The sequence below is a fragment of the Neopelma chrysocephalum genome, unplaced genomic scaffold (assembly GCF_003984885.1).
Source record: "Neopelma chrysocephalum unplaced genomic scaffold, ASM398488v2 Primary Assembly neopelma1_147, whole genome shotgun sequence".
NCBI classification, from domain to species: domain Eukaryota; kingdom Metazoa; phylum Chordata; class Aves; order Passeriformes; family Pipridae; genus Neopelma; species Neopelma chrysocephalum.
Window position 1 is genome coordinate 4,570,199 of NW_020897809.1, and position 18,367 is coordinate 4,588,565.

An 18,367-nucleotide genomic window follows, 5' to 3' on the forward strand; every position below is an offset into this window, starting at 1 on the left:
AGCTTTTGCCATTGATTTCCATGAGCATAGGTTTAACATAAAAAGGTCAACAACAGCCACTGAATCTTGTGAAAAATACTGTTCTACTCTCTTGTTTCTGTCACCTAAAAAAAAAGCAGCAATACTAAATTGAGCTACATTTAGTCTGTACCACTGGTCCAGTTCAGGTACTTGGTCTACACCTAAAAATAAATTAAAATAAAGGGAGCATTTTTTTTCTTTAAATCAGTTCTGTGACCTCATCAAAATCAACAAAGGAGATTCATTTTGATCAGTGAATTAAATGTATCTATAATGCATAATAAAATATTATCTACTTTCCATTTCTGTTTTGAGGCTTGATCTGATTTTGCCTTGTAAACGCAAAATGTTATATTTATAACTTTCCTTGTTCACAGAAGACACCTTTTATAATCAAAGCTTATTTTACATTTTAACAAGGTATTACCCAGAAAAGGTTTCAGACTTTACCGAAGAGGCTGGTCCAAACCCTCAGCTCCTATACAAGCTACAGCTTGAACCACAAACTCCAAAACATAAGACAAGAGCTTGTCTTTTCTCAAGAAAGTCTAAGCAGGACTGTGCCTTAGGATGCAACCTTCAGTATCCCTCAGTATTTTAAAGTGTACAATATATATGAAAGAAGAGTGAGGGATACACATAGGAGTCACACAGTCATAACATTGTAAAGCACAAATGTCCACTATCCATTGTTTTCAGTTTAATAAAACTTTATTTTTACAACTGTCTTAAGAGTAGGATCTAGGCCTGCTGCATAACTAGACGTGGATTGAACTTTGCTTGCATGGATCAAATTAAAACCATGAATTTGCATTACCAGTTTCACCAAAATTAATTAAGTACTCTAGGTATGCCACATTACACAGTTTCCAAAAATCAGTTTGCTGAAGGAAATCTTCCCAGTGAAAACATCAGTTGTGTATTTTTCAATACGCTTCAAATTTCTGCATTTTTCTGCATCTTTGTTATGAAACTATCTTTCATATTATTCCCGCTTTTATTTTGTTTGGTGTTTGTTTTTAAGTAGAGTCATAAATGTATTTCCATTTCATGCTATTCCCTGTTAGGAATAAAATGATGGTACTTCCAAGAAAGAAAATTACCAGGGAATCTGTTCTGCATTTGTAGGCAGGAGTGAGGCACTTTGAATGGAGAAGAAGAATTAAATTAGCCCCAGATATAGGGGCTGAATACTAGCCATGTGTTTTTGAAGTGAGTGTCTGCAAACCCTTTCCTATAGATCCTTTAGAGTCTGAACTTTATAACAATATAGGTATAATCTGGTAAAAAGTTTGCTGCCCTACAGCAAGCACCAAACACTTTTTTTTCTCTCTTCCAAAGGGACCACTGGTCTTTGAATAAAATATTCTTACCTTCCCCCACAGCCACCAGTTTAGAATGAAAGCATATTCCATGTTTAAGATTCTATATTTACTTAGTTTAAATATTTATGGGTGAGATGTATATACAATATTGAATAAAACAGAAACCAGATTCATTCCTTAATGAGTGGGAAAGACTAGACTTCATATGGGGCAAAAAGTAATGTTAGAAATTGTCACTACTTCTTTCAAGTCAGCAGCCACAAGAAATGTTGTCTTCTCAACTACTGTACAGAATAACAAAACCAAAAGGAAGTGTTATTAGTTTTTCTTCTACATTATCAGATTTTTATGACAAAGGTTAGAATGTTCAAAAATGTGTTTAAATTTATTCAGCTGTTCTCATAGTTTCATGTTTCACTGGGCTGCTACACTGCATTATGTTCCCATATGACTGGATTAAAGCTATCTAACAGGCTGGTGAAGTTATTAGTCCAGCAACTGAATACTTGCTCAGAACTTTCTTCAGCAAGTATTGACAAGCTGCAAAAGTCATATTGAATTTAGTTGGGTTTTTTTTGTTTGTTTGGGGGTCATTGTTGTTTAAAAAAAAAAAAAACAAAAACAAAAACAAAAACACAACAAAAACGGGCCACTAATGGCATTTAACAGATCAGCACTCCCAAAGACTGCTCTTCATCCAAAGATACTGATATACTAAAAATGGTGTGTAACCCAGTTGTAGGGAGATTGGACAGCCCAAGGGAGAGGTAATGGGATACAGAGACTTTAACCTTTAGGTCATCAATTTAAATTCAGCTCAAGTTGATCATGACCAACATTCCCACGTGATGAATGTTTGTTAGCCTGTGTAAAGGAATAGACACAATAAATATTGGTGGACACATTACCAAGGTAACTGATCCCTTTTGGTAATCCCAGAAGAATACCTACACTCTGACAGGCCACAAAACAATCCTGATTCCTCTAGTTTCATGGAATCCATCACTGACTGCATACTACAAAACAATGTCTCAACCACTGTCAAATTACTTTTCACAGGTTTTGGAATATTTTTTTCGGTAAGTGGACATTTCAAGTAGAAGCATCTTCCACAGTGATCACCACTGAGTTCAGCTTGTCATAATAAAGTATAGTGTGCAAAAACACAGAGAGAAGACTATATTGAAAAATGCCCTTACATTCATTGCTGTTATATCCCCAGTACTACTTCTAGGCAGATTTGGTTGAACTGTTAAAAGTATGGATATAGGAAAAACAGAAAAACCTGAGACAGCTGACAGGAATAACCAGAGGCATGGAAAGACAGTTCTATATGGAGTCTGAGATTGAGATTTGGTTTAGAGTCCAGATTAACAAATGTTGCCTGGTATGAATATATAAAATAATGATTATTACAGGCATTTCTTCAGAGCCTGGGGGTTACAAATAAAGCTAAGCACAAAGGTTCTTTCCTAGCCTATAAGAATTCTGAAGATTTCAGAAAGGTCTTGTTAGTATTAGGACAAATCCTTTCACAATTTTCACAAAAGCAGAGATACCCAACCTATTACAGACAATAGTCCAGTGGTAAAGACAGTTGCCTTGGATGCATTAGATATTCAGCTGGATTTAAGTCTCTATTCAGCTGGATTCAGAAAAGGAAATTGAACCAAAGTCACATGTCTTAAAGGATAATGCCCTAACTATTAGGCTCTGGGTATTGTAATGCAGATTTCTCTCAAGGTTTCTTGTTGAGCAGTTCCATTTCCAATAAATTAGTTATTTGCTATTTGAAATTAAAGTTTTCTAAAGGAAATTTCTTTAAACTACCCTTGACATGAGAGAAGTTTGATAAAGCAACTGTTTCTATCAAAAACACTGTTAACTTGAAAATTTCTCTATTAGTTTCAGTATTTCCAAGAGCAAATATAAAAAAATTCACACACTTGTAAACAAGCTTTTTTCTTTCCAGCAACACTAAAGAGGAGACAGCAAGACCATGCCATGTGATCTTTTCCTGTTCAAGATACCGAATGATTTGAGGCTGGGGAATCATTGCTACTAATCATCCACCAATGAACCTCTTCTATAAAAGAATTAAAATATATAATAAAATTTAAAGTTTTTTCATTTAAAATTGATTGAGGGAAAACACAACAGCATTCATACTTTTTCTTTTTTTTTTTCCTAACTGACAATGAAGTTGACAATTTTTATAGCTGGGAGGATAAGGCCTTTAACTAATATATGAGTCATATTTACTGTGATTTACTTTTACCCTTCCAATCTGTAATCTTGAAACTATGCTGTTCCCAAATGAAATAGTAATTTTCATGTGATTTGAACTACAAGTCTGCTATAGCTGGGCTCATGTTTGACTATTATCTGACTCCATCAAGATGCCTATTGATCACAACTTTTAATTACTGTAACTATCTCATGCAGGGCTTCCCAAATTACACTGATTCAAATCTGCTAGAATCATGTAATATGGTTTATTCATAGTTATACAAAATCTATTCAGTTTTGGAGACCTTTACTCACCTCCCAAGTTTACCACTCTATCAACTCATAGTTTTCTGTAGAAATGTTTGTTTTCTCCACTGTCCTACTCAATTTTTCCATTCTGGTTTTCATTCAGTATTCTCTAGCCTTCTCTGCCATTACGTGGGTTATTACAGTGGTTTTTTAGTTATTTAGCCCAAATTCATCACACTGGTACCTAAGGACCTGCTTTAACATACTAACAAACACTTTAAAGCAATTTATTCAACACCGTGCTAAGAAGCTCCCTACACGAGTAGGTGCCCATGCACACAAAATCATTAATATGACGTTGATTTAAAATCTTTATCAACTTCTGTTCATTGTGGAAGGAGAGAGAATGTTAAATTGTGCAAATGGTAGCCCTTCTAAAGCCAGATTACGAGACAGGGAATGTGCACGGAAACATAAATGCTGCCAAATGAACTGCACCTAAACCTCCTCAATGGACAACTAGGACACAGACTGCACCCTTCTACTTCTGAGTGCTATCCTACTATATATCAACTTTCATTGCAATGACACTAAAGAGGCAGAAAAAGACTTGTCTTTAAAAACCAGCAGCCTGTCGCCACCATCACTCCAATTTACCATATTACAAAGCAGCAATAGTTGACATTTGGATACCAAACTAGGTGATACATCTACTGCCAGAAAAGCAACGGGTAATGAAGCACATTATTCCTCCAGTGTTTTAAACAGGTAGAAACAATAATAAAAGAATTGCCAAGGAAATCCACTGTTCTATTTTTATGCTGTCTGTAGCTCTTCAGACTAAAAATAATTCACAGATGTCATTTTGAAAATTAGCATTTCTATTAAAAAGAAAACCAGACTCATCCTAGTTGATCTCAGACATTGGCTTACTCACCAGAATATTCCACTGAGGCAGATAAATGCATTTGCATGAACAAGGACCTGCACTGCAGGACTTCATAAAAAACACACATGTGGCAAAAAAAAAAAAAAGAAAAAGAGTCTAGGAATTAAGTCAGCAATTTTGACAAATATTTGTGTTATAACTGCAATGCAGTTAATTTAGTTAACTATTCCTGAGATCAGATCTAACAGACACTGCTTTACAGAATTGCTTGAACAGCATTAACACATTTAAAGCAATTTCACTTTTTAAAGCTTCAAAACACAAACTGTGTTTGTCTATGGTTCATAACTGTCAATGCACTTTTGAACCACAAATTCTTCCTGTCATCTTGTTTAATTACCACACATTCTTTAAAACTTAACTTATGTTTGAAAAACAGATTCATAAAAATCTCTCAGTTCTACATTCAAAGGAGCTGTTAAATTAAAATAAACTAATTACAAGCCTAAAAATATGGGAATTCAAAATGGGTCATGAGGAGAATTTAGGCATGTCTAGCCAAAATGGTGATCCTGAAGGCCCTTACCTCATCCTGGAGATGTCTATTCTCTAAAAACAATACAATTTTTGATGGTAAGATGGGCCAGACCCAGCAGCTGCATCTATGTGATGGCCAGAGTTTACTGGCCTGGCCAGGGCAGAGCATCTCACTGCTCAGCTTATGTTTAAGCCTGACAGGGAGCTAGAAATGAAACCCACCCCTGCACAGATGATCTGAGGAGTTTGATCCACCAGGTGCTCCCAAAGCCAGCCTAAGCCAGCCTAATAAACACCAACCAGGTGGGTTTCCTACAGAATTCTTCAGGTGCTATTTCTTTCTAAAATGGTACATGAACAGTCAGTCACAGTCTAGCAGCAGCACTACTCATCCCAGGACCCAAACCCCCAGGTCCCTTTCCTTCTTTGGTCTAGGACTCAAGAGCAGTGTCTTTAGCGGAATGTTCCAGTCAGTCGGCTGCAGGCTGTGGTAAATGCTGGGACAAAGGTAGGGATATATTAACGTTCTCCTATTGAAGCTCTATCATTGTACAGAAAATAATTCAAGATTCAGTGGGCCAGAGAAAGAACACAAGAGGGAGCAAGAGTCTGTAGCCTAGTGATCTGAGGACTCAGCTGGGAAAAGGAGTCCTGGGTTCTGGCCTTTGCTCCATAGAAGGTTCATGCAATTTATCTAACAGCCTTTCCATAATGTAAGTCTTAGCTTGAATGTGGCCATGTTTTCCTTCCTGATCCAAGTCTATAAATAACCTTTTGTATAATCACATTTATCAATTTGAATATTGCAAACATCAACTTATCTATTGCATGCTTTTAATGCTAAATTTTAAATAGAGAACATCAATAAAACTGAAATTGGCCAAAAACCTGAAAGCTTATTTCATATTCATCTTCCTTTATAAATACATAGAATACAAGAACTTACTTGTGATCAGGTTAAAAATACTATCAAAATGCAAATACATGTTTTTACCTGTGTCAATAATGGTGCTTCGAATCACTACATTGGAATTAGCTTTTTCACCTCATCTTTCTCAGGATGTGGTAAGATCTTCAAAAAGTTGCAATAATAGTAATAGCCTTCTAACATCTTTATTCTTCTCAGTTTCTGATTCTCACTTAATGGTATTTTCATTTGCTGGTTCTCATTCCCTAGCACAACAGTGCAATGTCATGCAGGCGACTTTAAATCCAAGCAGGGTTACCCTGAAATTCCCACTCCAACAATTTCATGGACATATTTCTGGTTTTGCTAAACATTCCATTCATAATAGCTTCATTTTGGGCCTAAGCCTACATAACAGGGTCCCTTTAAATAATATTCCATGCCTTGAAAAATATTACAAAAACTGTTATATCAAGGCAAGTTATGCAACAGCTCTCTATGGTTTTAGCATATTTACTCTGTCACGCCATATGTGAGACTGCAGCCTCCACAACAAAACCTTTACACACTGAAGTCATTATCTCTGTGAAGTCTGCAACTGGCATTTAAAACTTATTGATGGCCTGGGTATTGGTGGCTCAGTAGGCAGCACTCTTGCCGGAGGCCCAGGAGGTCAGAGGTTCACATTCTGCTCAAAGAACAAGTTGGACATATTCCAGGTTTGTGTGTGGGCTGTGCTAGACTCCTAAAGGGGCAGTCCTTAGGACAGTAAGCGAAACCTTGGCTTTTGGGGATATCAAAGTCTTCTTGGAAATGGAAGAGGAAGAGTAAAAAGTGAGTTTAACAAGTGAATGAAACTGAGTGCATTTGCTGGGGACCTGGATTTAGTTGTGTGCTAAACAGGGAATGCTACAACTACAGCACACTGAACAGTTTTAAACAAGCCATTTTAGTCTCTGTGGCCAGTATATGCTCAAGAGAGAGGTACAGACTGCCAGGCATGTTCAGTATTAGCTACCTTCCTTAACAGCAGAGTGACTTTGGATTCACACCACGGAACTGTGACAAATGCACATGTAGTTTCAGTGAGTGAGCAGTTTAAACAAAAATGTTTTAACACTGGTAAAACTTCAGAGCATACTATATAATTAAGGAAAAAAAATCTTCAGCCAAATATCCAAGTCAATACTAGCAACATACATAGAGAATAATATAAATTGAGATTCAACCTGCTCTGGTGTTAAACTTTGATACTTGAATATCCCAGATGTCTCCCTCCTCCTCTTCTTCTTTATAGACAGGTAAAGATGGATCTCTTGAAGGAACTGGGGATCACACTCTAGGCAAAGGTTGGACAGGTGATCAATGTACAGCATGAGATTTTGCCGTGGCTATGTGCCTCCAACAGTGACTGGATCATCTGGTTTAGAAAAACAATTCAAAATTGTAATATTTTCTAAAGCACTTATTAGGTAAAAACTAGCACAAGGAAGAACAAGTTATTTTTATAACATGGAATATGTCAGAGAACTTCTTCCCATAAAGTTATATTTAATTTCAAAAAATCATTAATTTCTTATTTAATATCTAGTTCATTAACTTTCAATTCCTTAGAAGTCAGACTTCGGAGGATTTTACCCCATTTCCATTGGCAGAATATGTTCGATAGTTACTGATGAGATATGAAGTTATAAGTTTCAATTTCTTTTTTTTTTGGGATCTAACACCAGTCTACGAAGTGCCAAGGCCAGGCCTGGCCCATAACTTAAATAGGCTTTGGAGCAAGCCAGTATTTATTAGCCAAATGGGATTCTACTTTGTAGTGCACTTCAGGGAGGTAAGCACAGAGGTTAATGTTTGTTAATGAAGATACATCTCCCAGCACTCCGTTCATTGTCAACAGAATGAAAGAGCATTTTCTGAAGGACCATTCAGAGAACCTAACGTGATACTTTTTCTTCTAACATTTAGGAACACCATCTTTTATCTACCCGTCTTTTACATTGTGCTTTTTTGTTTTTTTTACCATCATGGAAAAACAAATACTGCCCTCCTTCACAGAAATATCCATTAGTATAATGGACCTTTAGGTTTAAGTTTGGTGAAATCAACCTGTATTTAAGCAACAGTGTTTACACACAATAAAAGAGATAATGAATTACAAGCATTGTGACATCTTTAGGCTATCACACAATAGATATATAATCAATGAGCTGCTTAAACAAAACAAGACATTGATGGCATTATTTCAAGTTCAGAAACAGAGGAACCCACAACATAATCCCGGTGCAAATTTTCAAAGAATTATGAGCTCATTTTGTCACTAAAATATGAAAAGAAGCTGTTTCAAGGAACGAAGGATGTCCTCTTAACCTGCTACAACAAATTTGTTTGTTTTTTTCTCTTCTTGGTAAGAAAGCAATTAGGGTTTTTTCCAATAAAAATATCCTTCTCCATATATAAACACTCCTGGTAATCATGTAATTACCTTACCCAATCAGATTAAATTGCTGTCAGTTGAGTTCCCACTGTTGATTAACTTTTGTGTACTCTAAACCTAAATGAAGTCTTTGGTAAAGTCACTTAGTCATTTACAAAGGTGTCTCTATGATTCCAAAAAGTGTAACAGCAATACATTATTTGCTATAATCATCAAATATCCAAGGTCAAGGATAGATCACAGTGGACCCTTTTTTTTAAAACGCAAAGAAACACAGAATTAAACTATGTTGCTTATTTTTGTGTTTCTTGCCATGACTTCTAAATGTAATAGTAACCTTTGACCCCCCCACATTAAACACCATAATTATGTAATTAAAACTAATTATGCAATTTAACATACATATTTTTGTCCTACAACAGGCAGGTCAATTACCTCACTCATTGACCTTGGAAGCTTTCACAGTTTAAACAAAACAATGAGGCTTTCAATTAATTTTAAAGCACAAACAGAGAAGGAGCAGCAGAACCACAAGTCTTCACACTGATACTGCATAGTGGATCACTTACAAAACTCTTCATTTTGTATTAGAATAAATCCCTTGATAAAAGTTTTTAAGCATCTTTCTTATGTGTTGCCATCATTAAAAATGTTAACACATTTGTGAACAAATCATATATACATATTGCTTGCTAAATGCAAGCAAGGAGGTCATATAATACATTTTCTTTGTCCCATTTCTTTCTTCAGTATGGTTTCCTCTGCCTCTTCCCATACCTTACTACCTCTCTCCCTGTTTCACCTTCACTTTCTGAAGCCTTTTTCTTTCCCCTGCTGTAGCTGTTGTCTTTTCCAGCTTCCTCTTCCATCCCTAACCCCATCCATGGGATGGTGTTTCTCATCAGGTCCTGGCACAGTGGCTCCTGCCGATGATGATCCAGCACCTTGAGGGAACTTTAGATGACAGAACTCTAAAAAACATTCTGAATTTTCCAGTGTGGGAAGTTTGGTACAAGTGAGAGACACTTTGTGAAGTTGTTGAAATATGTTTCACCTTCATGATGTCTTTTTTCTCTTTATACATTTAGGGTTATATACACTGCACTGAAGATTTTTTTTTAAACTGTACAACAAAGACTCAAGCAGTATTAGAGTGTGTCCAAGGAACTTCTTCCTTTTTATAGAATAAAATTAAAATTATAATATAACCACTTTTTTTTATTTTCAGTAAACTAAATCCCATTCTCTAAAGAACAGTTCTTAAGGCAAGTGTAAGCCTAGAAGCTCTGTGTTAAAAAGGATCACATTTTGCTATCCCATTTTTTTCCAGTTACTATCTTAGCTACAAATAGATCTTGCAAAGCTAATAGGCTTAGCTGTGAAGTAAAGGGACATACAACACATATAGATAGATGTGTATATATACATATATACACCAATCAAGCTTAAAGCTGTTTTCTCCAAACTTTGTTTTATGTGGGGATCAGAAAACAGCTGCTGGAAAAATACAAATGCAAATCTTTGCTGACTTCTTGAAAGTATGGCAAAAATACCTACAGTGCACTTTGTGCTTTGGTGTCATTTCTAACACCATTTTTGGAGTCCTTTCAGTTCTCTGCTTTAATTAGGCCTGACTTGCACAAGGAGCTTGAAAAGATTTCAGTAAACCCTTGACATAATGGAAACAAGGAGCACTGAACTCTGAATGAGGAGTTACAACAGCAAAGAAACAACTTAAGGTGGTAGCAGGCCTTATTGCAACATTAAACCTCAAATTGGATCTGATTTATACAAAGTAAGCCAATATATTGAAATAGTGCCCCAAACTTCTGGACAAAAGTTTGAAGGAAAATAATTTAGTGCATGTGTAGAAATTCTGTCCAAGGGAGCGGAGGAGATTATTCCTTATGTTCTCATTTAACAAAAAGGTTCCTTCTGTTTTGAACGGAACATTAAAATTCTAATTCAGCTCATAGAGCATCCCAAACAGAGCAGCAAAAGAATCTGTGAAGGAGCCCAAATATGGTGCTATTGAAACAGAGTGGATTAGAGGAATTGGGATAGAATCCTACAAGTGGCTAAATAGCAGCAGGAGGTCAGCTTCACAAACAGCAGGATGCTGTTCTTGCCAGACATGAGTGACATAATACAGGCAAAACAATCAAGATTTCAGCTGACAAATGTATGCCTTAGGAAAAGGTCTTGCTGGAGAAATCTCATAAGCAACACACATTGAGGTAAATTCTGCAGGCCTAATTTACACTGAAGACCATTATGTCTTATACGAACATGTCACATTAATCATGTAGAACAGAATTATTTCTAACGTAAAGACAATAATTTTAAGAGCTTAAATGCAGAAAACACAGCAGTATTTGCTCAATGATTCAGTAAACAGATAAAGCAAAAAGCTTTCATAGTTGGACACAGCTTCAATTTTGTCCTGAGCAATTCTATGTATATTATGTTAAATATGCATGAAAATATTAGCTCCAAATATATATCCAGGATACCCAGAATGAGTAACAGAATCCATGTAACTCCATTAGTTATTCATAAACTCCATACAGCAGCAGCATTAGACAAATTTCAAGGTTGTAAACAGCTGCATTTGTAAAGAGACATATTGAGATATTAAAGTAAGATGATCAATATATTATTTTGATTTCTATATTCGATGGGATTTTATTAAATCAGACTTTAATTCTGAACATATATTTTTCACTCATACTATTTTCAAAATATCTTTTAAAAGGCTGAGATTCCACTTATTTTCCATCTTATGCTACGAGCAATTAGAAGAAAATTTATTTAATTGCTTTTTAGCTGGGCAAGTGCAAAATATTGTGTGTAAAACATTCATGTCTTCCCCATATTCTTCTCTGTCCTCCATAAAACATCCTTTCAGATTAAATACTTTAGTAAGTTTGAAATAAATTATAATTCTGAGGTCAGATTTCAGCCTGGAGTAGAGGTCACAGTTCCCCTAGACTCAGAATATTGTGAAATAAGAATTGCTGTGTGGTGCAGTGACTGCTGGAGGCCTGGTAGAGAGCTAGAGAACACTGGAGCACACTGCAGGTCCCTTCACACAGTACCCTTTCTCCTGTGGTGGGTCTCCCAGCTTAAGCAACCTCCACAGCATAGATTTTATGCATTGCAAAGAGTACCTCAGCATTTAATATTGCCTCTGATGGATTTCCCCCCCCTTCCCTCCCCCAGGAATTCATCAAATCTTTTCTTAAACCAGTAAAAACTCTGGCACTCACAGCATCATGTAGCAAGAAGCTCCATAGGAGAATTGCAGTTTACAGGAAGAAATACCCCATCCTCCTTCCACCCCTCCATGGTGGTTTTTTTTTAATACTCCCCAACGGCTACTTTTATTTGATACTCAGACTAATTGCAACATGAAGAATAGTTAGTAGCTGTTTGGAGTTCACTTTGTCATCAGGGATGGCTTTATACTTTCTGGAACCTCACAGGCATTTGTTTATACTTCATCACTTCTCCAGATATCAACCACCCAGCTGACTGTTTTCATTCAGAAATCAGTTTAAAAAGCAGTTGTGCCTTCAAGAACATGAGTTACAGTGATTAAGGAAGCAGGACAGAGAAAAGACCAACCAGAAGCCCAAAGGCACAGAGTTCCCCTGCCATGGCTTGGGCAACCACATAAGAACATTTGCAGCAGACACCTGAGGACACGGTATTCCCTGACCTTTCTCCAGGCATGACCAGAAGCTCACCTTTAATCTGACCACAAAGTGGACATTTCACATGACATGACTGTGTGAGGGACCATGCCAGATGATGTCTGTATTTTGACAATTTGATGGACATGTAAATAGATTTAGGGTCATTTCTGCTGGAGAAAGACCAGATTACAGAGCAGATCAAGTTTTTGCTATCTAGCTCCAGTCTATGGATCTTGCAACAAGTTGCCCATCTGTGATCTTAACATTTATGATTTCTGGAGATCTTTCATAAAAAAGGTATGATCAGGAATTTGGAACGATGGATAGATAACCATGGCATTCAGCAGCTCCTGCTCTAGCCCCCTGCTCAGCTGAAAAACAACGAGGCAATGCTGCTTTTCTATTACCTGCAGCGTTGTGCTGTTACTGAAATCTGCCGTCATCTTGTTCTCATCACCACAGGGAGTGTGACTTATTTACATGTACGGATGTGCTGCACATTTATAGCATGTTTGGTACAGAGCAGAGCAGCTCTGTAAAAGCTGATTAAGACATTGTGCTGAGCTAAAAATTGGATGCTTTGTGAATATCTGTGTTTTGGCCTTTCCCCAAACGTCTCCCCCCCACAAGCGAGAGAGGACAGCTGGAGTAGACGAAGTTTCTGTACACAAGAGTCTTTTTTTCTTTCCTTTTGAAGGTATTACTTGCCTGTTATTACATTTACATAAAGAATCTTTATTCTTTCCCATATATAGTAAATTGCACTCCCGCATGTGAACATTGTGCAGCCATTTCCCCCCAAATACAAAACAGAGTTATCCTCACTGTCATTCAAGCTTTTTTTTCCCTCCTATTACAAAGAATTGATGCAAATCTATTTTTGTTTGGCCTGGTTTATGCTGACAGCAATTAATTCTAAAGCCTCAGCATAAAGACATACAAGAATCACATATGTTTTTAATCTACAAGCAAGTTATCCAATTATTTTAGGTAAACTTTATGATCACAACCATTCTTACCAACCCTGATATGATAGACTATTTTCTTCTTAATGGCTTAAGACTAATATACACTGCTATGGGGAATATACTCTTCAACATTCCTCATGTTTTACCTCCTGATCTCGAAATAATAACATAGTCAATGAGCACATTTTGTTTATACTTGTTAGTAAAAAGACACTAAAAGCATGCTGGGAAATAATATTCCATGCCTTAGGACTCAAACAAGTTCTCTTTATAAACAGAGCTTGTGTAAATCACAGACAAAGTTGACAAATTTCATGGATTAGTCATGGTGAAAATATCAGATTTCATGGTTTAAAACAGATTAATAGGAAAATCATATTAGAATCCTGATTACCTAAATTCTGCACCTTGCTGAAGAATGAAATTAAAAATACTGATAATTCCAGAGTCCATTCACTTACACTGAGTTGCATACAGAGGGTAAATATTCCTCATCAACCAAGTGCCTTGTGAAACTCTGAAATCTATATTTATCTACATTAGAATGAGAACATCACAAGTTGCAGAGATCACAGTATATTGAAGCTATTTCAATGCATTATTCCATCAAATTATGCTAGTGTGACATTATTTTGTCATGTTATAGAAAAAAATTAACTACAGGAAGAAACTGATTTGAAATTAAAGCTGCTATTTTCACAATTATTTATATTTGGTGCATCTAACTAAAAATTAGGGAAATTATCTCCTAAAGAAGTTTCACTTTAACAGAATATCTCATTATTCTTGGAAAAATATAAAAATCACACCAGTGAAAAACAACATTTGGAGTTAAGAGAAACTATCAGTTTTCACATAAAACTTCATGGCTTTTAAGTCGTTCATGATGATGTAATTTAAAGTGAGGCCTTATTTAAAATAGAGGTTACATAGAACCATGTGATTCAAAGAGACTTGTTGACTATATAACGATTTGGCTTGATGCCTACACGCCTTCTACTCAGCTGTATAGACCACTTGTCATCCTTGCATATGAAGACAGCCAATTTGTCAGACATTTGCTTTAATTCTTTTTCTTTGTCTTCTTTACAATATCTTTCATATACATCCTGGTCATCAATATCATATATCTGACTGGAGGATGGAAATTCATTTGTGTTTCCGTCTTATTTTCTTTGCATGCAATCCTCCTGGGTCTTATAGGATGTACTTAATAAGAACCACATTACTCTGCTAAAGGAAGTCCTTGAGCAGACTTTGAGAAGCAGTATGGCAAATTAGTTTCAGAACGTGGAAGGTCAGGTTGGAAATAAAAAGCTGCAGTTATCTGCAGTATTTCTGCAGTTCAGAAAGTAAGAAAAAGAGGTCTAACTTTCAAGGAAGGATTTGTTTGATGTTTTCCCTTTAGAAAGCTGGACCAATTTATGCTTAAACAATAATTGTTGAACATTAGCTGAAACTAATTAAAATTAGCTTTTAGATAAATTCACTTTTGTAATCAATGAGCAATCACACTTATCTTCCAAGTGCACTGAAATGTATTTTTTCCCCAAATAAAATATTATTTGCAACAAATTCTATACCATTCAAATACTGAAATTTAAATGTGTGTTTGAGTTTGAACATAAATAGCCCTACAGATGCTTGGAAATGCCAGGTTTATAGCTGTCCTTGCAACCTTAATTCTGCCCCCTGCTGTCTATAAATTATGGCCATTTCTAACTAATGATCACACATTTTTCACTCCAGGGTCTGTGTCATTCTGTTCACAGGACAAATATTCCTTGCAGAGTGCAGTTGCTTTCAATACTACCAAAGTTTTAAAATGCTGCTTTTGGTAAGCATCTCCCTGAAAGTTGCCTGGGCTTCTCTATGCTGCTCATCACCATATACAGATCTCTCTAGAACACTAACAAACTGCTTTCAGCATTTTCTTTGTGATTTGAGAAGAGCATTATTATCTGTGTGAGAAAAGATGGTGCACAGATACTGGGCACAGTTTCAAAAGTCTTTGTTACAGATGTCTTGGTCATTTGCTCTAATGCATTAGGCTTACTTGTGTAAAGTTCTTCGGATTTTATAGTGCTTTTCAATTTTGAAACCCTTGTATAGACTTCAATATGTTACATTTGACACATCTCTAAAAAGTAATATTGTACATTTTATTTTGCTTACTTTGTAGATGTGAAAAAATTACTTTTTTCCTGGCAGCCCAGAAAACTGTTAGAGCTGCTTCAGGTGCTTCAGCACCGGTTTTGCTCCTGATGACCAGATACTTTAACTACCACAGTGGCAGAGTTTTCATTGCTCTGAAGTTGCTGAGAGCGCTCTCTACACCTCAGACAGATCATGAACTGAACTAACAGAAGTTCACACAATCACTATATTTTGGTCTACACAACTTTTTAGCACATAAGAAATCTGAACCAAGTGAATGGATAGAGCTAAGTTAACCAATAACAGAACTGCTTGTCTCTCCCTCAGTCACTGTCCCATTTAATATGCAACTCAAGAATAAATTTAGTATAATGGGAAGCAAGCATGGAACAGCAGTGAGACGCTATAGAAAAGGCAGTAAATGGTTGTATAACTGAAAAGCGCTGTAACATTTACCCAAAAGGGCACCAAAATAAAAACTATATGAGCTACTTTCTAACTGGCACTTTCTAACTTCCAGACTTTCAATTTACACTCAGTACCCATTTAATGAAGCCATTTTGTTGACTTGTAATATGTATTTGCTGTATTAAAAGACAAAAGTTACAGGCAACTTTAATGATGGCTTGTGAGTAGCAGAAGCAAAGTTTGAGCTGTTAAGAGAGACAGTTGAAATACAGGTATACACCACTTAAACCTGGTTTTATTGGGGATCACTTCAACTTCTAATGTGCACTGAAAGAAATGCTGCTCACATACACCTGAGCAAATGAAGGTATTTTGGTTTGCTTTGTTTATTGTTAAGGCACACTGGAGCATAAACCCATCACTTAGTCTCTGAACAAAATCTGAGTGCCCTCGGAGTTGCCATGCAAACTAAAACACAGTAAAAAATAGGGCTTTGATTCTTTAAACGTGCCAGCTTTCCTTCCCTACTTTGAAATGGATCTGATCAAAAAATCAAATGGACTTCCAAGGAGCCTTTTTGTTGATGTCACAGTCAGGTGACTTGGAGAGGTTTGAGCACTGCATATGGTCAGGTCAAAAATGTCAGATCTACTCTTTGTTTTCACCATCTGTTTCTCCATCCCACACATAGACCTCAATGGATTTCTCATTCTAACATCAGTAAATTAAAATCAGCTACAAAATTTAAGTAAATAAATTTTTTCATAGAAGCAATGAATGAATCGTTAAGAGACAATAATAGTCTCAGGTCAACCAAAAACTTTGATTTTCTACTGACACTGAAATGAGAAAAAACTCCCACGATATTTTCTTTACAATTCTAAGCAAACAAACAAAAAAGCCATGAAAAAAAACCAAATTAAAACCAAAATACATTTGGACTAAATTTGGTCAAAACTTTCTCATAGTAATCTGTCCCCCCTTCTTCTCCTATACTGAAAGAAATAAGTAATCCATGTTTTTAAAGTGTTTTAATGACCTCAGATGAAAATTACAGAAATGCAAAGCAGGTATGATTGTTGTTATGATGATGAAAATGTCTCATTCTACTCACTATGTTCATTGCCTTAAGTAACACAGTGGGTAGCCTGTTATTACTAAAGGAATAAACTTTTTCATCAAACACTCTTTATAAAAATATTTCCCTGGAAATGTAACACAGCATGTAGCAAGACTACTACAATTTTCCATCAACTATGAGTACATGCAGCGTAGGTACTGTTTTTAGATAATTTCACTTGAGCTTTTTGGCAAAAGTCCCTCTCAAGGAAACCTACATTAACCAGAAATTTAGAGTCTGTTATCCCCAGGCCAGCTTCATTGGAATTTTTAATATGGCACTGTCTATTCAACAGTTGTGTGTAAAATGCCAATAAACTGGCCAGAAAAGAGCTGAAGGGCTAATTGCCTTTTAACTCCACTGTGATGATAAAGTCACGCAGAAAGAAAGGAAAAACTCCCACTGCTTTAACAAGTTTATCTGACTGCCACTTTAACATTCTCTGTCTGCATGCACTTTAGTGCATTCACCAATAAAAGGATAAAAGCAGTCAAAATCCTGTACCCTCAATAACTAAGAAAGTCCAGATTCAAAACGTCTGCTCTGCTGGAATCAGCCCATTAGGACAGCAAGCTTGTTGCCTGGTACTTGATTTCAACTATACAGTACGTATCACGGAGAAATTTCCTTTTGATGCAAAAGATTATAAATCCTTAGGAAACTGGAGTGAGAGAAGAAAAAGAAGGATACCATTTTGAAATAATAAAAAGCAGAAACTGCTTCTCAGAGATGAAGGGTGAAATAGTGCCAATCAAGTCAGTGTTGAAATTCCCATTTACCTTAAAAGGTCAAGGATATAAACTCAAAATAAAATACAATAGAGGAAAATATAGCATAATGCTATATATCTTTAATGCTGGATAAACATATAATTTTCACTTATTCTCTGTTCCTTCAATTATGTTTTATTATTCTCTTCAATACTTCCCCTTTCAAAAATCCAGTTTTACAAATACAATTTATTTCACCTGAATGAGATTTTTCTGCCTAACTCTGCCTTTCTGCACTTTTTGCATACTGCTAATTCTTCTCAATCCATAATTAAAAATAGGCATCCAATAATGTCACTGAGGAAGTCAGTATTACAGACACATGGTTTATTTTCCATTGCCAGCTGAGTGATAACCCTTCTTGTCCTACTTGATTCCACAAAATGAGATGGTTTTTAAAAGACGTTTCACGGCATGAAAGGAAGAAACTAGTGGTCATTTAATTTTTTTGCTAGACGTGTATTTTCACTTCGACCAGAGAAGGAACACAATGAGCTCTGATACTGAATTGACCTGTTCCACTTAATAAAATAAAAGCAGCAGTAGAGGCATTGTGATTGCCAGCTGCAAACCACTGAGTGTTGTTTTTCTATTAAAAATCTCTTCCATGTTTTTCTTATTGTAACCTGGAAAGAGTACAAAATCCAAA

General features: G+C 36.1%; 1 protein-coding gene across 9 annotated transcripts in view; it reads right to left on the reverse strand.

Annotated features, from left to right (window-relative positions):
* ERC2 (ELKS/RAB6-interacting/CAST family member 2) overlaps positions 1–18,367 on the reverse strand; it is a 443,741-nt gene that overhangs the window by 52,217 nt on the left and 373,157 nt on the right. For 8 of the 9 annotated variants that reach the window (XR_003536997.1, XR_003536996.1, XR_003536995.1 and 5 more), the window contains one exon: positions 7,387–7,577. The exons of the other annotated variant lie outside the window; for it this stretch is intronic. The gene's annotated coding sequence lies outside the window, so the exon portion shown is untranslated. The remainder of the gene's footprint in view (positions 1–7,386; positions 7,578–18,367) is intronic. 9 annotated transcript variants of the gene reach the window in all.